At 37.9% G+C, this 26,629-nt stretch overlaps 1 long non-coding RNA gene across 2 annotated transcripts in view; it reads left to right on the forward strand.

Annotated features, from left to right (window-relative positions):
• LOC109822471 overlaps positions 1-26,629 on the forward strand; it is a 45,886-nt gene that overhangs the window by 8,636 nt on the left and 10,621 nt on the right. Inside the window, exons 3-4 of one of the 2 annotated variants that reach the window (XR_002242145.1) lie at positions 18,502-18,561; positions 18,635-18,811. The exons of the other annotated variant lie outside the window; for it this stretch is intronic. This is a non-coding gene — a long non-coding RNA (uncharacterized LOC109822471). The remainder of the gene's footprint in view (positions 1-18,501; positions 18,562-18,634; positions 18,812-26,629) is intronic. 2 annotated transcript variants of the gene reach the window in all.

Genomic DNA, 26,629 nt, shown 5'->3' on the forward strand with positions numbered 1-26,629 from the left:
ACACACACATTATGTTGGTTTTCATATATATATATATATTGATATATATATATATATATATATATATATATATATATATATATATATATATATATATATATATATATATATATATATATATATATATATATATATATATATATATATATATATATATATATATATATATATATATATATATATATATATATATATATATATATATATATATATATATATATATATATATATATAACTATATATATATATATACGAAGAAACTAATAAATGTGTGTGTATAAGATATTGAGCTTAACGTACTTAACACACATAATATAAATCCTAAACTAAATTACCCAAGCTTGATCTTGATCTTCATTGAGCTCAACTTGGTACACGTTATGGATGAAGCTTGAACTTGATCTTTAACTTGAATTGTATGTAGCTTCACTCCACAAATTCGCCAACCTCCATTGGATATCATCGTTGAAGCTCTATTCCATCCAACCTCCAACTACGTTGTTTGTCTACAATACATAGGAATACACAAACACTAGACAAACAACATTAGTAGTAAATTGTTTGTAAATCATCATCAAAACAAGAAGGCCAACAATCTCCCCCTTTTTGATGATGACAAACAATTTACAAAAAGGAATATATGCATGAAGGAAATGAACATATACAAGATAATACACATGCATATAAATGTATACTCACAATATTTCTCCCCCTTTGACAACATCAAAAAGGGGACAAAAGGATTAAGAGAGCGAAAGCTCCCCCTATCAATAAGCATGGGTGGGTATCAAACATAAAAAGATATAGGGATTTCTCCCCCTATCAAGAAGCCATATGGAATATATAAAATGAAGTGCAAGGCAAACATGTGAGCAAGCATAACCATGCTAAACAAGACTCACATACAAAAATACAATGATGACACATATTAATATGCCATTTAAATAATGTGTCTCAAAACATAAACATAAAAATCATGTATAAAAATAGATTTATGAAATCAAATGAAAAGAAACATGAAAATCATGCAAAAAGTTTTCAAATGAAAACAAATCAACCAAAAGAATTCATAAATCAAAATTTATATCCAAAACCGATGTTTGATCAATGAAATGAATTTTCTTTGTGGGATTTGATCAAACCACATGTAGAATACATTATAAGGCATGAATAGATGATGCATAAGCACAAACACATAAATATCATCATATAAGTAAAATATAATGAATTCAAAGCAACAAATCAAAAACAAGACCTTTAACAAAAGAATTTTAAGAGAGGCAACAATATATCAAGCTCTTAAGCTTGTTACAACCCATATAATCATTCTAGCATCCGGTAAACATGATTTGGGAATAAACACCCAATAAATCCGGAGGGTTATATAAATACAAACCTCTCATCAAAATCAAAACTCATAGTCATGAAAACAAAAGAATTTGACCAATAAAAGGAATTGTTTTCATAAAAGTTTAAAATACATTTTTCAAAACCAAGAAAAAAGGAAAATAAAAACTTCTAAAATTCTTGGTTAATCCGGAGGGTTATATAAGTACAAACCTCTTATCAAAATCAAAACTAGGAATTATGAAAACAAAAGAATTTGACCAAAGAAAATTTGTTTTCATAAAAAGTTTCAAAGCATAATTTTCAAATGACCAAGAAAAAGGAAAAATAAGAATACTAAAATTCTTGGTTTAAAATTTAAATAAAGAGTACAAGAGTATAAACTGTTCCTCAATACTCCAAAGAGTACAAGAGTATAAACTGTTCCTCAATACTCCAAAGAGTACAAGAGTATAAACTGTTCCTCAATACTCCAAAGAGTACAAGAGTATAAACTGTTCCTCAATACTCCAAAGAGTACAAGAGTATAAACTGTTCCTCAATACTCCAAAGAGTACAAGAGTATAAACTGTTCCTCAATACTCCAAAGAGTACAAGAGTATAAACTGTTCCTCAATACTCCAAAGAGTACAAGAGTATAAACTGTTCCTCAATACTCCAAAGAGTACAAGAGTATAAACTGTTCCTCAATACTCCAAAGAGTACAAGAGTATAAACTGTTCCTCAATACTCCAAAGAGTACAAGAGTATAAACTGTTCCTCAATACTCCAAAGAGTACAAGAGTATAAACTGTTCCTCAATACTCCAAAGAGTACAAGAGTATAAACTGTTCCTCAATACTCCAAAGAGTACAAGAGTATAAACTGTTCCTCAATACTCCAAAGAGTACAAGAGTATAAACTGTTCCTCAATACTCCAAAGAGTACAAGAGTATAAACTGTTCCTCAATACTCCAAAGAGTACAAGAGTATAAACTGTTCCTCAATACTCCAAAGAGTACAAGAGTATAAACTGTTCCTCAATACTCCAAAGAGTACAAGAGTATAAACTGTTCCTCAATACTCCAAAGAGTACAAGAGTATAAACTGTTCCTCAATACTCCAAAGAGTACAAGAGTATAAACTGTTCCTCAATACTCCAAAGAGTACAAGAGTATAAACTGTTCCTCAATACTCCAAAGAGTACAAGAGTATAAACTGTTCCTCAATACTCCAAAGAGTACAAGAGTATAAACTGTTCCTCAATACTCCAAAGAGTACAAGAGTATAAACTGTTCCTCAATACTCCAAAGAGTACAAGAGTATAAACTGTTCCTCAATACTCCAAAGAGTACAAGAGTATAAACTGTTCCTCAATACTCCAAAGAGTACAAGAGTATAAACTGTTCCTCAATACTCCAAAGAGTACAAGAGTATAAACTGTTCCTCAATACTCCAAAGAGTACAAGAGTATAAACTGTTCCTCAATACTCCAAAGAGTACAAGAGTATAAACTGTTCCTCAATACTCCAAAGAGTACAAGAGTATAAACTGTTCCTCAATACTCCAAAGAGTACAAGAGTATAAACTGTTCCTCAATACTCCAAAGAGTACAAGAGTATAAACTGTTCCTCAATACTCCAAAGAGTACAAGAGTATAAACTGTTCCTCAATACTCCAAAGAGTACAAGAGTATAAACTGTTCCTCAATACTCCAAAGAGTACAAGAGTATAAACTGTTCCTCAATACTCCAAAGAGTACAAGAGTATAAACTGTTCCTCAATACTCCAAAGAGTACAAGAGTATAAACTGTTCCTCAATACTCCAAAGAGTACAAGAGTATAAACTGTTCCTCAATACTCCAAAGAGTACAAGAGTATAAACTGTTCCTCAATACTCCAAAGAGTACAAGAGTATAAACTGTTCCTCAATACTCCAAAGAGTACAAGAGTATAAACTGTTCCTCAATACTCCAAAGAGTACAAGAGTATAAACTGTTCCTCAATACTCCAAAGAGTACAAGAGTATAAACTGTTCCTCAATACTCCAAAGAGTACAAGAGTATAAACTGTTCCTCAATACTCCAAAGAGTACAAGAGTATAAACTGTTCCTCAATACTCCAAAGAGTACAAGAGTATAAACTGTTCCTCAATACTCCAAAGAGTACAAGAGTATAAACTGTTCCTCAATACTCCAAAGAGTACAAGAGTATAAACTGTTCCTCAATACTCCAAAGAGTACAAGAGTATAAACTGTTCCTCAATACTCCAAAGAGTACAAGAGTATAAACTGTTCCTCAATACTCCAAAGAGTACAAGAGTATAAACTGTTCCTCAATACTCCAAAGAGTACAAGAGTATAAACTGTTCCTCAATACTCCAAAGAGTACAAGAGTATAAACTGTTCCTCAATACTCCAAAGAGTACAAGAGTATAAACTGTTCCTCAATACTCCAAAGAGTACAAGAGTATAAACTGTTCCTCAATACTCCAAAGAGTACAAGAGTATAAACTGTTCCTCAATACTCCAAAGAGTACAAGAGTATAAACTGTTCCTCAATACTCCAAAGAGTACAAGAGTATAAACTGTTCCTCAATACTCCAAAGAGTACAAGAGTATAAACTGTTCCTCAATACTCCAAAGAGTACAAGAGTATAAACTGTTCCTCAATACTCCAAAGAGTACAAGAGTATAAACTGTTCCTCAATACTCCAAAGAGTACAAGAGTATAAACTGTTCCTCAATACTCCAAAGAGTACAAGAGTATAAACTGTTCCTCAATACTCCAAAGAGTACAAGAGTATAAACTGTTCCTCAATACTCCAAAGAGTACAAGAGTATAAACTGTTCCTCAATACTCCAAAGAGTACAAGAGTATAAACTGTTCCTCAATACTCCAAAGAGTACAAGAGTATAAACTGTTCCTCAATACTCCAAAGAGTACAAGAGTATAAACTGTTCCTCAATACTCCAAAGAGTACAAGAGTATAAACTGTTCCTCAATACTCCAAAGAGTACAAGAGTATAAACTGTTCCTCAATACTCCAAAGAGTACAAGAGTATAAACTGTTCCTCAATACTCCAAAGAGTACAAGAGTATAAACTGTTCCTCAATACTCCAAAGAGTACAAGAGTATAAACTGTTCCTCAATACTCCAAAGAGTACAAGAGTATAAACTGTTCCTCAATACTCCAAAGAGTACAAGAGTATAAACTGTTCCTCAATACTCCAAAGAGTACAAGAGTATAAACTGTTCCTCAATACTCCAAAGAGTACAAGAGTATAAACTGTTCCTCAATACTCCAAAGAGTACAAGAGTATAAACTGTTCCTCAATACTCCAAAGAGTACAAGAGTATAAACTGTTCCTCAATACTCCAAAGAGTACAAGAGTATAAACTGTTCCTCAATACTCCAAAGAGTACAAGAGTATAAACTGTTCCTCAATACTCCAAAGAGTACAAGAGTATAAACTGTTCCTCAATACTCCAAAGAGTACAAGAGTATAAACTGTTCCTCAATACTCCAAAGAGTACAAGAGTATAAACTGTTCCTCAATACTCCAAAGAGTACAAGAGTATAAACTGTTCCTCAATACTCCAAAGAGTACAAGAGTATAAACTGTTCCTCAATACTCCAAAGAGTACAAGAGTATAAACTGTTCCTCAATACTCCAAAGAGTACAAGAGTATAAACTGTTCCTCAATACTCCAAAGAGTACAAGAGTATAAACTGTTCCTCAATACTCCAAAGAGTACAAGAGTATAAACTGTTCCTCAATACTCCAAAGAGTACAAGAGTATAAACTGTTCCTCAATACTCCAAAGAGTACAAGAGTATAAACTGTTCCTCAATACTCCAAAGAGTACAAGAGTATAAACTGTTCCTCAATACTCCAAAGAGTACAAGAGTATAAACTGTTCCTCAATACTCCAAAGAGTACAAGAGTATAAACTGTTCCTCAATACTCCAAAGAGTACAAGAGTATAAACTGTTCCTCAATACTCCAAAGAGTACAAGAGTATAAACTGTTCCTCAATACTCCAAAGAGTACAAGAGTATAAACTGTTCCTCAATACTCCAAAGAGTACAAGAGTATAAACTGTTCCTCAATACTCCAAAGAGTACAAGAGTATAAACTGTTCCTCAATACTCCAAAGAGTACAAGAGTATAAACTGTTCCTCAATACTCCAAAGAGTACAAGAGTATAAACTGTTCCTCAATACTCCAAAGAGTACAAGAGTATAAACTGTTCCTCAATACTCCAAAGAGTACAAGAGTATAAACTGTTCCTCAATACTCCAAAGAGTACAAGAGTATAAACTGTTCCTCAATACTCCAAAGAGTACAAGAGTATAAACTGTTCCTCAATACTCCAAAGAGTACAAGAGTATAAACTGTTCCTCAATACTCCAAAGAGTACAAGAGTATAAACTGTTCCTCAATACTCCAAAGAGTACAAGAGTATAAACTGTTCCTCAATACTCCAAAGAGTACAAGAGTATAAACTGTTCCTCAATACTCCAAAGAGTACAAGAGTATAAACTGTTCCTCAATACTCCAAAGAGTACAAGAGTATAAACTGTTCCTCAATACTCCAAAGAGTACAAGAGTATAAACTGTTCCTCAATACTCCAAAGAGTACAAGAGTATAAACTGTTCCTCAATACTCCAAAGAGTACAAGAGTATAAACTGTTCCTCAATACTCCAAAGAGTACAAGAGTATAAACTGTTCCTCAATACTCCAAAGAGTACAAGAGTATAAACTGTTCCTCAATACTCCAAAGAGTACAAGAGTATAAACTGTTCCTCAATACTCCAAAGAGTACAAGAGTATAAACTGTTCCTCAATACTCCAAAGAGTACAAGAGTATAAACTGTTCCTCAATACTCCAAAGAGTACAAGAGTATAAACTGTTCCTCAATACTCCAAAGAGTACAAGAGTATAAACTGTTCCTCAATACTCCAAAGAGTACAAGAGTATAAACTGTTCCTCAATACTCCAAAGAGTACAAGAGTATAAACTGTTCCTCAATACTCCAAAGAGTACAAGAGTATAAACTGTTCCTCAATACTCCAAAGAGTACAAGAGTATAAACTGTTCCTCAATACTCCAAAGAGTACAAGAGTATAAACTGTTCCTCAATACTCCAAAGAGTACAAGAGTATAAACTGTTCCTCAATACTCCAAAGAGTACAAGAGTATAAACTGTTCCTCAATACTCCAAAGAGTACAAGAGTATAAACTGTTCCTCAATACTCCAAAGAGTACAAGAGTATAAACTGTTCCTCAATACTCCAAAGAGTACAAGAGTATAAACTGTTCCTCAATACTCCAAAGAGTACAAGAGTATAAACTGTTCCTCAATACTCCAAAGAGTACAAGAGTATAAACTGTTCCTCAATACTCCAAAGAGTACAAGAGTATAAACTGTTCCTCAATACTCCAAAGAGTACAAGAGTATAAACTGTTCCTCAATACTCCAAAGAGTACAAGAGTATAAACTGTTCCTCAATACTCCAAAGAGTACAAGAGTATAAACTGTTCCTCAATACTCCAAAGAGTACAAGAGTATAAACTGTTCCTCAATACTCCAAAGAGTACAAGAGTATAAACTGTTCCTCAATACTCCAAAGAGTACAAGAGTATAAACTGTTCCTCAATACTCCAAAGAGTACAAGAGTATAAACTGTTCCTCAATACTCCAAAGAGTACAAGAGTATAAACTGTTCCTCAATACTCCAAAGAGTACAAGAGTATAAACTGTTCCTCAATACTCCAAAGAGTACAAGAGTATAAACTGTTCCTCAATACTCCAAAGAGTACAAGAGTATAAACTGTTCCTCAATACTCCAAAGAGTACAAGAGTATAAACTGTTCCTCAATACTCCAAAGAGTACAAGAGTATAAACTGTTCCTCAATACTCCAAAGAGTACAAGAGTATAAACTGTTCCTCAATACTCCAAAGAGTACAAGAGTATAAACTGTTCCTCAATACTCCAAAGAGTACAAGAGTATAAACTGTTCCTCAATACTCCAAAGAGTACAAGAGTATAAACTGTTCCTCAATACTCCAAAGAGTACAAGAGTATAAACTGTTCCTCAATACTCCAAAGAGTACAAGAGTATAAACTGTTCCTCAATACTCCAAAGAGTACAAGAGTATAAACTGTTCCTCAATACTCCAAAGAGTACAAGAGTATAAACTGTTCCTCAATACTCCAAAGAGTACAAGAGTATAAACTGTTCCTCAATACTCCAAAGAGTACAAGAGTATAAACTGTTCCTCAATACTCCAAAGAGTACAAGAGTATAAACTGTTCCTCAATACTCCAAAGAGTACAAGAGTATAAACTGTTCCTCAATACTCCAAAGAGTACAAGAGTATAAACTGTTCCTCAATACTCCAAAGAGTACAAGAGTATAAACTGTTCCTCAATACTCCAAAGAGTACAAGAGTATAAACTGTTCCTCAATACTCCAAAGAGTACAAGAGTATAAACTGTTCCTCAATACTCCAAAGAGTACAAGAGTATAAACTGTTCCTCAATACTCCAAAGAGTACAAGAGTATAAACTGTTCCTCAATACTCCAAAGAGTACAAGAGTATAAACTGTTCCTCAATACTCCAAAGAGTACAAGAGTATAAACTGTTCCTCAATACTCCAAAGAGTACAAGAGTATAAACTGTTCCTCAATACTCCAAAGAGTACAAGAGTATAAACTGTTCCTCAATACTCCAAAGAGTACAAGAGTATAAACTGTTCCTCAATACTCCAAAGAGTACAAGAGTATAAACTGTTCCTCAATACTCCAAAGAGTACAAGAGTATAAACTGTTCCTCAATACTCCAAAGAGTACAAGAGTATAAACTGTTCCTCAATACTCCAAAGAGTACAAGAGTATAAACTGTTCCTCAATACTCCAAAGAGTACAAGAGTATAAACTGTTCCTCAATACTCCAAAGAGTACAAGAGTATAAACTGTTCCTCAATACTCCAAAGAGTACAAGAGTATAAACTGTTCCTCAATACTCCAAAGAGTACAAGAGTATAAACTGTTCCTCAATACTCCAAAGAGTACAAGAGTATAAACTGTTCCTCAATACTCCAAAGAGTACAAGAGTATAAACTGTTCCTCAATACTCCAAAGAGTACAAGAGTATAAACTGTTCCTCAATACTCCAAAGAGTACAAGAGTATAAACTGTTCCTCAATACTCCAAAGAGTACAAGAGTATAAACTGTTCCTCAATACTCCAAAGAGTACAAGAGTATAAACTGTTCCTCAATACTCCAAAGAGTACAAGAGTATAAACTGTTCCTCAATACTCCAAAGAGTACAAGAGTATAAACTGTTCCTCAATACTCCAAAGAGTACAAGAGTATAAACTGTTCCTCAATACTCCAAAGAGTACAAGAGTATAAACTGTTCCTCAATACTCCAAAGAGTACAAGAGTATAAACTGTTCCTCAATACTCCAAAGAGTACAAGAGTATAAACTGTTCCTCAATACTCCAAAGAGTACAAGAGTATAAACTGTTCCTCAATACTCCAAAGAGTACAAGAGTATAAACTGTTCCTCAATACTCCAAAGAGTACAAGAGTATAAACTGTTCCTCAATACTCCAAAGAGTACAAGAGTATAAACTGTTCCTCAATACTCCAAAGAGTACAAGAGTATAAACTGTTCCTCAATACTCCAAAGAGTACAAGAGTATAAACTGTTCCTCAATACTCCAAAGAGTACAAGAGTATAAACTGTTCCTCAATACTCCAAAGAGTACAAGAGTATAAACTGTTCCTCAATACTCCAAAGAGTACAAGAGTATAAACTGTTCCTCAATACTCCAAAGAGTACAAGAGTATAAACTGTTCCTCAATACTCCAAAGAGTACAAGAGTATAAACTGTTCCTCAATACTCCAAAGAGTACAAGAGTATAAACTGTTCCTCAATACTCCAAAGAGTACAAGAGTATAAACTGTTCCTCAATACTCCAAAGAGTACAAGAGTATAAACTGTTCCTCAATACTCCAAAGAGTACAAGAGTATAAACTGTTCCTCAATACTCCAAAGAGTACAAGAGTATAAACTGTTCCTCAATACTCCAAAGAGTACAAGAGTATAAACTGTTCCTCAATACTCCAAAGAGTACAAGAGTATAAACTGTTCCTCAATACTCCAAAGAGTACAAGAGTATAAACTGTTCCTCAATACTCCAAAGAGTACAAGAGTATAAACTGTTCCTCAATACTCCAAAGAGTACAAGAGTATAAACTGTTCCTCAATACTCCAAAGAGTACAAGAGTATAAACTGTTCCTCAATACTCCAAAGAGTACAAGAGTATAAACTGTTCCTCAATACTCCAAAGAGTACAAGAGTATAAACTGTTCCTCAATACTCCAAAGAGTACAAGAGTATAAACTGTTCCTCAATACTCCAAAGAGTACAAGAGTATAAACTGTTCCTCAATACTCCAAAGAGTACAAGAGTATAAACTGTTCCTCAATACTCCAAAGAGTACAAGAGTATAAACTGTTCCTCAATACTCCAAAGAGTACAAGAGTATAAACTGTTCCTCAATACTCCAAAGAGTACAAGAGTATAAACTGTTCCTCAATACTCCAAAGAGTACAAGAGTATAAACTGTTCCTCAATACTCCAAAGAGTACAAGAGTATAAACTGTTCCTCAATACTCCAAAGAGTACAAGAGTATAAACTGTTCCTCAATACTCCAAAGAGTACAAGAGTATAAACTGTTCCTCAATACTCCAAAGAGTACAAGAGTATAAACTGTTCCTCAATACTCCAAAGAGTACAAGAGTATAAACTGTTCCTCAATACTCCAAAGAGTACAAGAGTATAAACTGTTCCTCAATACTCCAAAGAGTACAAGAGTATAAACTGTTCCTCAATACTCCAAAGAGTACAAGAGTATAAACTGTTCCTCAATACTCCAAAGAGTACAAGAGTATAAACTGTTCCTCAATACTCCAAAGAGTACAAGAGTATAAACTGTTCCTCAATACTCCAAAGAGTACAAGAGTATAAACTGTTCCTCAATACTCCAAAGAGTACAAGAGTATAAACTGTTCCTCAATACTCCAAAGAGTACAAGAGTATAAACTGTTCCTCAATACTCCAAAGAGTACAAGAGTATAAACTGTTCCTCAATACTCCAAAGAGTACAAGAGTATAAACTGTTCCTCAATACTCCAAAGAGTACAAGAGTATAAACTGTTCCTCAATACTCCAAAGAGTACAAGAGTATAAACTGTTCCTCAATACTCCAAAGAGTACAAGAGTATAAACTGTTCCTCAATACTCCAAAGAGTACAAGAGTATAAACTGTTCCTCAATACTCCAAAGAGTACAAGAGTATAAACTGTTCCTCAATACTCCAAAGAGTACAAGAGTATAAACTGTTCCTCAATACTCCAAAGAGTACAAGAGTATAAACTGTTCCTCAATACTCCAAAGAGTACAAGAGTATAAACTGTTCCTCAATACTCCAAAGAGTACAAGAGTATAAACTGTTCCTCAATACTCCAAAGAGTACAAGAGTATAAACTGTTCCTCAATACTCCAAAGAGTACAAGAGTATAAACTGTTCCTCAATACTCCAAAGAGTACAAGAGTATAAACTGTTCCTCAATACTCCAAAGAGTACAAGAGTATAAACTGTTCCTCAATACTCCAAAGAGTACAAGAGTATAAACTGTTCCTCAATACTCCAAAGAGTACAAGAGTATAAACTGTTCCTCAATACTCCAAAGAGTACAAGAGTATAAACTGTTCCTCAATACTCCAAAGAGTACAAGAGTATAAACTGTTCCTCAATACTCCAAAGAGTACAAGAGTATAAACTGTTCCTCAATACTCCAAAGAGTACAAGAGTATAAACTGTTCCTCAATACTCCAAAGAGTACAAGAGTATAAACTGTTCCTCAATACTCCAAAGAGTACAAGAGTATAAACTGTTCCTCAATACTCCAAAGAGTACAAGAGTATAAACTGTTCCTCAATACTCCAAAGAGTACAAGAGTATAAACTGTTCCTCAATACTCCAAAGAGTACAAGAGTATAAACTGTTCCTCAATACTCCAAAGAGTACAAGAGTATAAACTGTTCCTCAATACTCCAAAGAGTACAAGAGTATAAACTGTTCCTCAATACTCCAAAGAGTACAAGAGTATAAACTGTTCCTCAATACTCCAAAGAGTACAAGAGTATAAACTGTTCCTCAATACTCCAAAGAGTACAAGAGTATAAACTGTTCCTCAATACTCCAAAGAGTACAAGAGTATAAACTGTTCCTCAATACTCCAAAGAGTACAAGAGTATAAACTGTTCCTCAATACTCCAAAGAGTACAAGAGTATAAACTGTTCCTCAATACTCCAAAGAGTACAAGAGTATAAACTGTTCCTCAATACTCCAAAGAGTACAAGAGTATAAACTGTTCCTCAATACTCCAAAGAGTACAAGAGTATAAACTGTTCCTCAATACTCCAAAGAGTACAAGAGTATAAACTGTTCCTCAATACTCCAAAGAGTACAAGAGTATAAACTGTTCCTCAATACTCCAAAGAGTACAAGAGTATAAACTGTTCCTCAATACTCCAAAGAGTACAAGAGTATAAACTGTTCCTCAATACTCCAAAGAGTACAAGAGTATAAACTGTTCCTCAATACTCCAAAGAGTACAAGAGTATAAACTGTTCCTCAATACTCCAAAGAGTACAAGAGTATAAACTGTTCCTCAATACTCCAAAGAGTACAAGAGTATAAACTGTTCCTCAATACTCCAAAGAGTACAAGAGTATAAACTGTTCCTCAATACTCCAAAGAGTACAAGAGTATAAACTGTTCCTCAATACTCCAAAGAGTACAAGAGTATAAACTGTTCCTCAATACTCCAAAGAGTACAAGAGTATAAACTGTTCCTCAATACTCCAAAGAGTACAAGAGTATAAACTGTTCCTCAATACTCCAAAGAGTACAAGAGTATAAACTGTTCCTCAATACTCCAAAGAGTACAAGAGTATAAACTGTTCCTCAATACTCCAAAGAGTACAAGAGTATAAACTGTTCCTCAATACTCCAAAGAGTACAAGAGTATAAACTGTTCCTCAATACTCCAAAGAGTACAAGAGTATAAACTGTTCCTCAATACTCCAAAGAGTACAAGAGTATAAACTGTTCCTCAATACTCCAAAGAGTACAAGAGTATAAACTGTTCCTCAATACTCCAAAGAGTACAAGAGTATAAACTGTTCCTCAATACTCCAAAGAGTACAAGAGTATAAACTGTTCCTCAATACTCCAAAGAGTACAAGAGTATAAACTGTTCCTCAATACTCCAAAGAGTACAAGAGTATAAACTGTTCCTCAATACTCCAAAGAGTACAAGAGTATAAACTGTTCCTCAATACTCCAAAGAGTACAAGAGTATAAACTGTTCCTCAATACTCCAAAGAGTACAAGAGTATAAACTGTTCCTCAATACTCCAAAGAGTACAAGAGTATAAACTGTTCCTCAATACTCCAAAGAGTACAAGAGTATAAACTGTTCCTCAATACTCCAAAGAGTACAAGAGTATAAACTGTTCCTCAATACTCCAAAGAGTACAAGAGTATAAACTGTTCCTCAATACTCCAAAGAGTACAAGAGTATAAACTGTTCCTCAATACTCCAAAGAGTACAAGAGTATAAACTGTTCCTCAATACTCCAAAGAGTACAAGAGTATAAACTGTTCCTCAATACTCCAAAGAGTACAAGAGTATAAACTGTTCCTCAATACTCCAAAGAGTACAAGAGTATAAACTGTTCCTCAATACTCCAAAGAGTACAAGAGTATAAACTGTTCCTCAATACTCCAAAGAGTACAAGAGTATAAACTGTTCCTCAATACTCCAAAGAGTACAAGAGTATAAACTGTTCCTCAATACTCCAAAGAGTACAAGAGTATAAACTGTTCCTCAATACTCCAAAGAGTACAAGAGTATAAACTGTTCCTCAATACTCCAAAGAGTACAAGAGTATAAACTGTTCCTCAATACTCCAAAGAGTACAAGAGTATAAACTGTTCCTCAATACTCCAAAGAGTACAAGAGTATAAACTGTTCCTCAATACTCCAAAGAGTACAAGAGTATAAACTGTTCCTCAATACTCCAAAGAGTACAAGAGTATAAACTGTTCCTCAATACTCCAAAGAGTACAAGAGTATAAACTGTTCCTCAATACTCCAAAGAGTACAAGAGTATAAACTGTTCCTCAATACTCCAAAGAGTACAAGAGTATAAACTGTTCCTCAATACTCCAAAGAGTACAAGAGTATAAACTGTTCCTCAATACTCCAAAGAGTACAAGAGTATAAACTGTTCCTCAATACTCCAAAGAGTACAAGAGTATAAACTGTTCCTCAATACTCCAAAGAGTACAAGAGTATAAACTGTTCCTCAATACTCCAAAGAGTACAAGAGTATAAACTGTTCCTCAATACTCCAAAGAGTACAAGAGTATAAACTGTTCCTCAATACTCCAAAGAGTACAAGAGTATAAACTGTTCCTCAATACTCCAAAGAGTACAAGAGTATAAACTGTTCCTCAATACTCCAAAGAGTACAAGAGTATAAACTGTTCCTCAATACTCCAAAGAGTACAAGAGTATAAACTGTTCCTCAATACTCCAAAGAGTACAAGAGTATAAACTGTTCCTCAATACTCCAAAGAGTACAAGAGTATAAACTGTTCCTCAATACTCCAAAGAGTACAAGAGTATAAACTGTTTCTCGATACTCCTATAAGTATAAGAGTATAAACTGCTTCTCACTCCAAAGAGTATACGAGTATAAACTGTTTCTCGATACTCCGATAAGTATAAGAGTATAAACTGCTTCTCACTCCAAAGAGTATACGAGTATAAACTGTTTCTCATTCCTCCTACCGGTATAAGAGGTTAAACTGCTCCCTGATACTCCAATAGGTATATGAGTCTAAACTATTTCCTACCATTGACGGGAAGTTCCTGGAGGATATTACGCTAATATTCTTAAGGATAACCCGGTCGGACAACCAAGTCAAACCCAGTTCCAAGAGAGAAACTGGGGGTGGATTATCCAATGCATCGGGAAGTTCCCGAAAGAATACCACATGGGTATTCTTAGGGATAACCCAATCATTGTGGAATTGGTGAATAAAAAAAAAATTCACGTTCGAACTCTGAAGGTCAGAATGTCTCTTCTTATTCTCTAACTCTTATGAGTTATTTTTGTGAGAAGAGATCCAATCTTCTGGTAGGTTAATCTTTCCTCACCAAACCATCCGCTGATCAAATCAAACGACAGTGGACCCACCAACATTCCCATCTGCCAGTCATTGGCGTTTCTCAGACTCAACGTGCTAGGTCCTAAACGCCTAACATTAAAGTCTCCCTTTGAGTGGTAATATGGGTTGGCACTTTCTTTGCTACCCGTATTCCACTCTCTTTGCGTTCTGGTCAAACCTATAAAAGTTAGGGCCAAAGCCAAAATCCCCTCTCGATTCCTCCAATGAACGAGAGGTCCACCTTCAAATCGAGCGATCAAACCTTCCGACAGTTAGGTCGTCTCAAACTCCTGCTTGGTCAAACATTCATACAGTTAGGGCCACAGCCAAAATCTCCTCTCGATTCCCCCAATGAACGAGAGGTCCACTTCCAAATTGGGTAATCAAACCTTCCGACAGTTAGGGTTATCCGAATTGTTACGATTCTCGGAGTGGAGATCCCACTCTTAGTTTCATCCTTCCGGATTCTGGGGGTGGAGATCCCACCTCGAGTTTCCTTTCCAGCTGTAGATAGAATATAAAATTCTTCCTCTTCAGCACCGGGAGATAGAATATAAAATTCTTCCTCTCCCGTTTCTCAATCTGTCTTTGCTTTTAGAAAAGACACGATTGTCAAATCCGGGCACTCGATGCACGGGGAATTTTATCCCGAAGCCTGAGTAGGGATAAGTCAACGCCTAACACGCGCTGCCGGGTTGTATGTAGCTTCACTCCACAAATCCGCCAACCTCCATTGGATATCATCGTTGAAGCTCTATTCCATCCAACCTCCAACTACGTTGTTTGTCTACAATACATAGGAATACACAAACACTAGACAAACAACATTAGTAGTAAATTGTTTGTAAATCATCATCAAAACAAGAAGGCCAACATAACACGCATTGCCGGTTAGTCTTTGACCGTAAAAAGGACAAAAGACCACATATTCAACGTTGTGGCAGGTTGTTATTAATAACACCATAATCCGTGCCTCACACGCACGGGGAATGATAAGTCAACGCCTAACACGCGTTGCCGGTTTAGTCTTTTACCGATTGAAGAAGACACCAGAATCCGAGTCTGGGGATTTTTATCCTGAATCCTAAGTAAGGATAAGTCAGCGCCTAACACGCGTTGCCGGGTAGTCTATTCCCGTGAGAAAGACGAAGTCTACGTATTCAATGTCGTAGCATTAAAAGAGTTAACTCTTTTAGCACAACGTTATGTGCAGAACGGATCTAAACAATCTGCATGCTAGCCCGACTCAAACGGTAGTCGGTAAAGGCTCATCAAACCCGTTGATGGCTGAGAATTTGCCAAAAATTCTATAAGTGCGAGTCATTGATGCATCAGCTCTGTTAGTTGGTCTCGTGACTCGATTATCCAACAACATTAAAATAAGATCCACAAATGCAGATGAATCAGCTTTAACAGTTGGTCCTGCAACCCCGACACTTGGGACCGCCGTGCTCCAATACCTTAAGAGCTTAAACTGTGTATACTCCAGTAAACGTACGAGTATAAACTGTATTAACGTACGACGTTCGAAACCCTAGGGTCAACGCGTAACCCTTGGTCAACACCGGTCAACGCGTTGCGATCAAAAAAGTCAACGCAAATCAATATATTATGACGGAGATAATCAGTTCAAAGTCAACTCAATGATGCGAGCCAAACTCAACTCACCGGTGGTAGACTCGAGACTCCAACGACGGCCAGGCGATAAACGCAGCGCCGGAAGGACTTCGGCTATTCGTCAAAGCATCGAATAGACCGAAAATCGACGAAGCCAAGCGTTGAAGCTAACTACAGGTCCTTTACACCAATCGAAGGCTGGACCAATTATATCCAAAGTATTCCAGCATCTTCTATAAAAGAAACGGGTCTGGAACGCTTTGGAGGGGGTATCTGTAGGCATCGAAAATTGCCTATAGGTCTCCACGAATAGCTCAAAGCTAAGAGAAGACGATGAACGTCACCATCTGGTTCACAGAAGCTTGATTGACATCGACGAACGCTTGAAGTGAATCGGCAAACTATGTGAAGCAACAGAGTTTTAGAATAATAAAGATACGAACTGATCGGGAGCCCCGTGTCACTTACAAAAGACGAAATGCCATTCGTGTCTCATTTATTCCACAGATGATCTAATCATTGGAGCTTATAGAACTCTTCATCAGCTTTCCAACGTACTTTGAATCGCTCAAATCCGAGTTCGGACGAAGAAGTTACGGCGGAAATGAACAAGTGTACATAACACGGCGTCTCAGCCTGAATGAGACACCCCAGGGTGTCTCGGATCAGTTTGAGACACCCTAGGGTGTCTCCAACCAATTTGAGACGCCCTAGGGTGTCTCCAACCAATTTGAGGCGCCCTAGGGTGTCTCCAACCAATTTGAGACGCCCTAGGGTGTCTCTAACCTATTTGAGATGTCCTAGGGTGTCTCCAACCAATTTGAGACGCCCTAGGGTGTCTTCAACCAGTTTGAGACACCCTGAGGTGTCTCCAACGCAGATTTGGGCCCTTATGCGATTTTAACCGCCCGTTATCCCCTCAAGCCTATAAATACAAGCCTTAGGCCTCATTTTTCTGGGGCTGGAATTCTCGTGCCTCGGCGAAGCCCTGCCGGATTGAAGACTTAAAGTACACAGATTTCAAAGAGGAAGAGGAGAGATTGGATCGAGTTCTTCAACGTAAGAGAGAGAGATTCGTCAGATCTACAGTTTCCCGGATCCGTTCCTTAGGATTATCCCGTTGCGGTAATCTTAAGAAGAGTGATTATCTCGCTTCGCCGAGATAAAAGCTACAGTTTTCTCGATCCCTTCGCGGATAGACGAAGCTCTGCCCAATTTTTCAGCAATCAGATCTGATCGACGGTGGTCCACGGATAAACCCCGGCACAGGCAAAGATCCCACGCAAGCAGAAGACCGATAAACAATCTCTGCGTTTGTTTGATAAAGTTGTAAACTTTTTTTGTTTTCATTGTGTAAAAGTCTTATAAAAAGACTGATTTTTGTATTCGTTGTAAATGTCTGAAGTTTGTAATGAATCTCGCAATGAAACAAGCAACTTTCTCCGCAAACAGTTGACATTGATTTCAAGGAACATAGGAAAGGTTTGTCTGAGTCTTTTTATAAAGAGCTATGGGATCTATCAATCGCTGATCGGGCTCACCGATTTAATGCTCGAAAGAAGTGGAAATTTTTTTCCACTTATAATATAATGATGGTTGAACTTTCAGATGTAGGTTCCAAGGAAGAAGAGGGGAGAAGTAGCCTTGTCACCCGTGCCCGATCTCAGACCATAACTCAAACTGGGTTGCAAATCGAGCCGTGTGCTACATCAACACAGGATAGACCTGTGGATCTTGAAGAGTCTCGACCTGCCAAACGAATGAAAATGATTTTCAAGTGACGCGCCAAACCCCAGTCTTCTAAAACAGGAGTGGCCAGCGATGTGCCCATCGGTGGGGAAGTTAATGTTTCAACCCCTGTTATCTTTCAATCTTTTCAACTATTAAGTCTTAGACTTAGAGACTTTTATATTTTAGGGGGTCATGAAGAAGATGCAATGACATACAACCCTCCTTCTCCCGACTTAGATTTTTTTGGAGGATCCAACTTCGTGCCACAAACGAATGAGGTCGTGGTTGAGGATCCGGTGGGTGTTGAAACAGGTGTGACCATTGAGACCGGCAAAGGTGCCGTTGCAGAACCTTGTTTTTTCACAATGATTGCTAGTCTAGGTACATCTATTATCGGTAGTACACCTTTTAGATGACACTATAAGGCATTAAACGACTCAGAATTCGTCCTTCCCCTAATTGTTTACATGCTTCTGGCTCTTTTAGAAAAGCTACAAGAAGCGAGTGCTGATGTCGGGATCGCAGAGCCTACTCTTGTTACCGAAGGTAAATTTAATTCCCATTCATTATCAATTTTTAACTTCTATTTCCATGTTTTAACACTTACACTCTTCTGCAGATATTTCAATTGAAGGTTTAAGTGATGAAGAAACCTTTCACAACGCAGCCGACGTACCTTCACCTGATCCCGTACAAGACCCTTTGGGATCTGGTAATAGGCCGTTCGACGACACATTGTCAGAATAGGCTCATCGTGAGGTTGTTGAACCGATCATCGAGGCTCGTTCCTCTGCAGGTATAAATTTTATTCCTTTGTGATCGTTATTCATTTATCGATTTTACTTAACCATAGGGGAGTTTTATTAGTAGGACCAGTCGTTGAGACTGATGCAACTATTATTGTTAGGATACCTGACGATCCTGAGGGTCTTGATTTCTTGCTGTTGGTAGGAACTATCATAGAAACTCAGACGTCAATTGCTCAAACTCAGCCTACAATGCCGACGATCAAAATGACTGCTGTAGCTATGGGGACTAGCCCTGTTGAGTAAGCCGTGAGACCAACTAAAGAGGTTGGTACGTCGACGGCTGTAATACCGACAACAACCCTAACAATTCATTAGGTCGTGCAGGCAGAACTGAGTGCGGGGCGTCAACTCGAGGAAGCATCATTCGACTTTGGTAATTTTTACACCGATACTGATTCAGAACTTTGGCTAACATTTCAAAATATTTATATCCTCTTTTCCTTGTAGGGTCATCTTCCCGCCTCAATGACGTAGTCAAGGCTCTGCTATCTGATGATGACCCGGATAAAGTCCTTCTTCGCATGGAAATCACTTCCTTCTTCTCGTTTGTGAACGATATGATTGACAAGCTTATCAACAAAGGACTTTCTCCCGGTCTTTTCAAATCGTATCTTGACTATCAAGTGGCCTTCATAAGAAATCAAGGACATTCAGATTTGGAAGATGCTATTACTGTAGACTTAGACCGTCTCAATCATGAGTTTCAAAAGCTGAAGGAGTTCCAGACTGTCGGTGCTCCTTCATACGTGGCCACTCAGATGGAAACTATGCTGCAGGCATGGCGTGAGGCTCAAGTATCTGCTAATTTCAAGATTCAAGAACAAGACGGTCGTGTTCACCAGATAGAGAAAATTCTTAATGATAAATTGGTAGCCCTTCATAACATTGAATCTTCTCTCACACTAGGTGTCGCCATGATAGAGCTACTCGAATTGGAACTTAAAGCGGCAAAGGATGCTCAGACTGTTTTGGAAATGACAAAAGTCCATGCGGAGGGCGCCATAGATACAATGTCCAAGCAACTAGAACTTTCCAAAGAGAAGTTGGCCACAATGAAGGCGGAGGCCGTGCAAACATTGGCTATTGACGAGGAATCCATGAAGACCATATTGCAGAGCGAGCTCGAGCGAGCTTATATTGTAGAATTGTCTAAGTTAGAATAACAAATTTTTAGCCATAAGCTTCTTGTAGATTGATTGTAACTCTTGTATCTGTAAACTCGATTTTTATTAATAGAAGACATTTTCTTTTTTGCCCATCATATTTTTTTTGTTATGATTTCTCATTCTTGTAAGAATAATCAAGCATAATATTTATAGGATTTTTCGCAAACCCTCAGCCATCAACGGATTTGATATGCCTTTACCGACTACCGTTTGAGTTGGGTTAGCATGCGGATTGTCTAAGTCTGTTCCGCATGTAACGTTGTGCTAAAAAGTTAACTCTTTTAGTGCTACGATATTGAATACATAGACTTCATCTTTCTCATGGGAATAGACTACCCTGCAACGCATATTAAGCACTGACTTATCCCTACTTAGGCTTCGGGATAAAATTCCCCAGACTTGTATTCTAGTGTCTTTTTCATTCGGTGAAAGACTAAACAACGTATGTTAGACATAGACTTATCTCTAGTTAGGGATCGAGATAAAATCCACCGTGTATGAAGTGCACGGATTTGAAGTCGAGAATTGTGTCTTTTCTTAGGGTAATGCTAAACCCGATGCTAGAGAGGAAGAATTTTATATTCTGTCTCCAGGTCTTCTTTAAGGTGAAGACGAACCTAAAACGAGAGAGGAAGAATTTTATATTCTATCTCCTAAAACTAAAGAGGAAGAATTTTATATTCTATCTTCAGCTGCAAAGGGGAACTCAAAGTGGGATCTCCACTCCGAGAATCCGGAAAGGTGAAACTAAGAGTAGGATCTCCACTCCGAGAATCAAGAAGATTCAAGCAACCCTAACTTTTATAGGATTGGTTACTTAATCTAAAAAAATATTCCTCATTTATCAAGGTGAAATTTCGACTTTGGCCCTAACTTTTATAGGTTTGGCCGAATAGGAAAAGGTGGAAGCCTTTCGTTTATCGAAAAGGGGATTCTGATTTTGGTCCTAATTGTTTGCAGGTTTGACCAAGTGGGGTTGGAGGCAATCCTAACTTTTATAGATTTGATTGCTCAATTTGAAAGTGGACCTCTCGTTCATAGAAGAGATCGAGAAGGAATTCTGGCTTTGGCCCTAACTTTTATAGGTTTGACCAAGCAAGCAGTAGGAATAGAGTACAAATAGCAGTGAAAATGTTGACTTGTACTAGCCACTCGATGGGAGATTTCGGTGTTAAGTAATTAGGACTTAACACGCTAAGTTTGAAAATTGCCAAAGATTGGTGGATAGGATTTTTTGAGTGTCATGTTAGTATTTTAATGACATGAGTGTTAAGTGCACAAACACGGTGAGAGTTTTGAACGGATTTAACCAATAGGAATTTTGGGGAACCCACCGTCAATTGACTTGATTAGTGGGGATTTTTTGGTGGAAGATTATGAATTGCCAAACACTAGCGGGGTTTTGCGAGGAAAGATTGATCTATCAAAGTGATCGAATCTTGTCTCAGCAAAAGTATTCACGAGAGTTCGTAAATTTAATCTCGGTAGTGGGATACGTTTCAACCTTGAGGACATTCAGAATGCGAGTGCTAATTTCTTATTTATCACTTTTGTAGTGACTGAGTTATCCCTAAGAATACCACATGTAGTATTCTTCCAGGAACTTCCCGTTACATGGGTTATTTTGAACGTACTAAGGGTAGTACTTTTTTAAAAACTTCCCGTTTATCGGCATCATAAGTCGGGCGCCTTTCTTGGTAATAAGGCGGTATGTGCCATTTGAATAGACTATCTCTACCACAAATGGTCCCTCCTATTTGGGTTCGAACTTGCCTTTCTTCTTAGAATTAATAACCATTGGTCATCGGATGGCTAAGACCAAATCCCCTTCTTTAAAATTCTGTTGTCGAACCTTTTTATCGAAAGCTCGAGAAATTCTGGCTTGGTAGAACTCAATGTGCTGTTGGGCTTCTAAGCACTTTTTATCGAGCATCTCGAGTTCTTCGAGATGTTTCTAATGTTGTTCTTCAGTCGTCATCTCTGTTGCGAGAGCAATCCGAAGAGATGAAATTTGGATTTTCAATGGAAGAACCGCTTCACACCCGTACACCAGAGAATATGGGGTTGCTCCGGTGGGCGTGCAAAGTGTGGTGCGATAAGACCGTAGAGCTTCGTCGAGTTTATCGTCCTAATCTCGTTTATTAGTCTTCATGAGTTTCGACAAAAGTTTTATGATAGTCTTGTTAAAGGTTTCAGCCAATCCATTTGCTGTGGGATTGTAAGCTATCGATGAGACATCTTGAATTTTAAACTTTTCACAAAACTTGATGAAGGCATTGCTGACAAACTGAGGACCGTTGTCATGTATGATTCGCCTTGGGATGTCATACCGATAGATAATATGGTGCTTGATGAATGCCATGATATTGCTCGTCTTAACTTCTCTGAGTGGAATCGCTTCAGCCCATTTGGAGAAGTAATCGGTAATCGCTAGGATGAATCGGTCGCCTTTGATCGACGGGGGAAAAATAAGACCAATAACGTCCATTCCCCAAGTCTCGAAAGGCCATGATGTAGCTGAAGGGTGCAGACGTTCCTGGGGTTAGTGCATATAATTTGAGTGTACTTGACACGCATGATACTTTCGGGCGTACGCAACTGCGTCGTTGATCATGGTGGGCTAGAAATATCCCATCCTTCTGATGCGGTCATAAAATTTGGGGCCGGGTTGGTATGCACCACAAACGCCTTCATGTGTCTCTTTAAGGACTTCTTCCGCTTCTTTCACCGATAGGCAACAGAGTAGCAAACCATCATACCCTCGCCGATATAACGTTTGACTCTCCATGTTATAGTAGAACCTTGGCGCTCTTCGTTGAATTGATTCTCTTTCCTTCATGTCTTCCGGTAAGATATCGTGCAAGACATAATCTATGATAGGAAAACACCAATCTCGAGGCTCGAAGCCAACTTAGGCTGAATGTACCTATTTAATATCCCTTTCTTCGTTGTCCATATCGTAAATTGGTATGAAGAGCTGGTGAGTTCTTACTGTGATGACCTGTTCCGTTTCGAGGGGTTGTGCCAGAGATACTGCTAACGCTACCAGTGCATCTGCGTATGCATTCTATAGATGTGGAAAGTACTCGATGAATTATCCTTTAAACGATTCTACCATCTCAATGGCCACCTTATAGTATGGTATTAAATCCTGACTTCTGACCTCATACTCTCCTTGAACTTGTTTAACTATCAGTTGAGAATCGCTGAAAGCTTCGATATACTCAACCCCCAGCTCTTTAGCGAAGCTGAATCCAATAAGTAGTGCGTTATACTTGGCTACATTGTTTGAGCACGGCTCGGTCAGTGAGTAGGCTCGAGGCATCAGCCGTTTTCCCGGGGAAACTAAGACAATTCCGACTCCGGAGGAGATCCTAGAATATCCATGATTACTTGCTACATTGGTCGCTCGAGAAGCACCGTCGAAGTACAAACGGCAAACTTATTGGTGGGAAGTTACGTTTACTTCGTGGGTTTCATCTGGTAGATCATCGTATATCTTAGTGGTATCCATAGTTGGGTTTACTGCTAGAAGATCAAAAATAGCCTGTCATTTAACCGACTTCTGTTGTTTAAAGTGCAGATCATATTAAGACCGAAGAAGGGCAATTCATGAAAGCCGGCTGCGTCATGAACACCCGAACTGGGTTAACATTATAGATGACGTAAATAGTCTGTCCGACCAAGTAGTGCCGCATATTTTGAATAGAGAATACCAAGGCGAGAGACTCTCTCTCAATCATTGGATACTGAGACTCGGTGCCTACAAGGGTCCGTCTCAGGTAATATACAGCCTACTTGTGACAGTTGTCGTCGTCTTGTGTAAGTAGCGCACTTAACGAGTGGCTTGTCACTTTGATGTAAATTAAGAACGATTTGCCCGACTTTGGTGCAACGAGCATAGGGGGTTTTGAGAGATATTCTTTGATATCATCGAGTGCTTTTTGACAAACGTCATCCCGTATGAATGATACGCCTTTCTTTGTGAGATTGGAGAATGGTTGACACGTTCCTGAAAGGTTCGAGATGAATCAACGGATGTAAGTCAACCGTCCTTGTAATCCCCTTAGTTCCTTAAGATTTCTCGAGGGGTTGTAATTCATTAATTGCCTTCATTTTATCAGGGTCAATGTGAATACCCTTGGTGGTGATGACGAATCTAAGGAATTTGCTGCTGGATATTCCAAGAAAAAGATTTTGTAGGATTCATCTTCAATTGATGAGTCTGCATTAGGTCAAACATCGTCTTTAAGTCTTTGATGTGATCATTCTTGTCACGGCTTTTCATGACTAGATCGTCCATATAGCATTCAACAGTCTTCCAGAAATTCTCCTGGAAAATCTTCGACATGGCTCTCTGGTATGTGGCACCTGCATTCTTTAAGCCAAATGGCATAATCGTGTAGCAGAAAACGACGAGGGGTGTTCTGAACGCAGGATGCTTTTCGTCATCTGGATGCATCTTTATTTGATTATAACTAGAAAATCTGTCCATGAAGGACATTCTCTCGAAACCACATGTATTGTCGATGATAACATCCTGATGGGAAGAGGTAAATCGTCCTTTAGGCAGGCGGTGTTAAGATCTCTAAAGTCGACACAGATCCTAATTTTCCCGTTCTTCTTAAGGACCGGGATAATATTGGCCAGCCATTCAAGATGTTGCTCCTCCCTGATAAATCTTGAGTCAATAAGATTTTTAACCTCGAATTCAATCGCCTCTATAATTTGTGAACGAAACCGTCTTTGCTGTTGTTTGGCGATTTGACATCTGGCTTAATGTTGAGGCGGGGCATTACCATATTTGGATCGAGTCCTGGCATATCCTCGTAGTTCCAGACAAAAACATCGATGTATTCCCTAATAAGGGCAACTAACTTTTCTTTCTCATTTGGCGGGAGGCTGTCGCTAATGAATATTGGTTTTGGGTTATCCTGGATTACTTGGTCCTTGGTAGGGAGTTTCCTTTGTTCAAACCTATCACCATACTGCATATTCAGGTGATGAACCCAAGGGTCTTTCCAAGTTGGCATTCCTTTGTTCAAACCTATCACCATACTGCATATTCAGGTGATGAACCCAAGGGTCTTTCCAAGTTGGCATTTGATCGTCTTCCTCAATTGTGACGGGGTCGATCGTAGCCATGTTTGACGTTAGTCCTTTGAACATTTCTCCAATACTAGCGTCGGAATCCTAAGCTGAAGAATCAGAAGAATATTTGTCTTTACCCTTATTAAGTATTTGATCGATGACTTGCCAGCAACACTCATCATCGGATGAGGAAACATAGCCTAAACTTCTTTTATAGCTATAATAATTATCGGGCTTTCCTTTTGGTACATAGGCCATACGAGGCGGAACTCGTGGACCTCGACCAAAACAAAGACCTTCACCGAGTGTAAGGTCATATCCATATTTTTCCATGAGATTACACGCTTTTGAGCCATATCTGAATAAATGAGGAGCAGGTTTATCACCATCGTCATCTTCTCTCAAGAAGTGGTATGGTACCGAAAACTCCTTTCCTTTACCGTAGACAACTTCCTTTTCACCCCCTGCCTTTGCAGGAATGACAAGTGTCATTCCGAATGAATTCTGAACATGCTTCTTCGACATACAAGACGATTGTAGTGACATATACAAGTCAGGGTCATCATATAACCCCTTCATGATTTTATCAAGACACAAGGAGTACTCTAAATTATTATTTATTGCTACTTTTTTGGCAAGTCATCAATTATAACTACTGTCTGATGACTCTCCATCATCAAGATTAATTACAATGGGTACAATATCATTAAGTACATAACCACCATCGTAATTAAACCCAGCCTCAGTATCAGCTTCTTCTCCGCTGTTCGTAACTTGTGCCGATTGTTTAGTAACGGATTCAGCACCGTAGAGAAGGGAGTCAGTAAAATAATTTTCTAACCCCTTAAACGACTGCTTATCCGCCACCACCGTCTTGACCTCATTATTAGTGTCTACATATTTAAGACACTGATGGAGGGTGGAAGGGACTATAACGTTACTGTGGATCCATGATCAACCCAATAATAAGTAATAGGAAGTCTCCACGTCGATCACATAACATGTGACTTTTGACTTCAAATCTCTAATCTGACACTTTACTCGGATATTATCTAATGGTTTGGACCCATTGGTATTGAATCCGTAGATCGTAGTACCCGTGGAGGCCAGCTTATTAACTGGTATTTTGAGTCTGTACATCAATCGGAGTGGCATAATGCTGACAGCGAAACCCGGATCGACTTGGATCCGGTTGACAATGCTGGAGCCAATGTGCCCGGTGAAATACAGGGACCGGTCGTGTTTTGAATTCTTTGTCTGCATATCTTCCTTGGTGAAGGTAATGCAGGGAAAGTGGTTCACCGCGAGGTTGTAGTGTTGGACTGACGGCTCTAGCTCCTCAGGGACGGTTTGATCTGGGTCAGGAAAACATTCAAATTGGTTAAGGCTTCTTGCAACGCCTCCCTTGCGTTTTTGGAAAGACGTAACAACTCATATAGAGTTAATCTAGCCAGTACATTAGCTAATTGTGCCATAATATCGAAGCGATGTGAAGTGTTCGAGCTTCCCGGTTTATCTCTTCTAATCGGTTGATTGAATTGAGACTGC

This window comes from Asparagus officinalis, chromosome 8, assembly GCF_001876935.1.
Source record: "Asparagus officinalis chromosome 8, Aspof.V1, whole genome shotgun sequence".
Taxonomy (NCBI): domain Eukaryota; kingdom Viridiplantae; phylum Streptophyta; class Magnoliopsida; order Asparagales; family Asparagaceae; genus Asparagus; species Asparagus officinalis.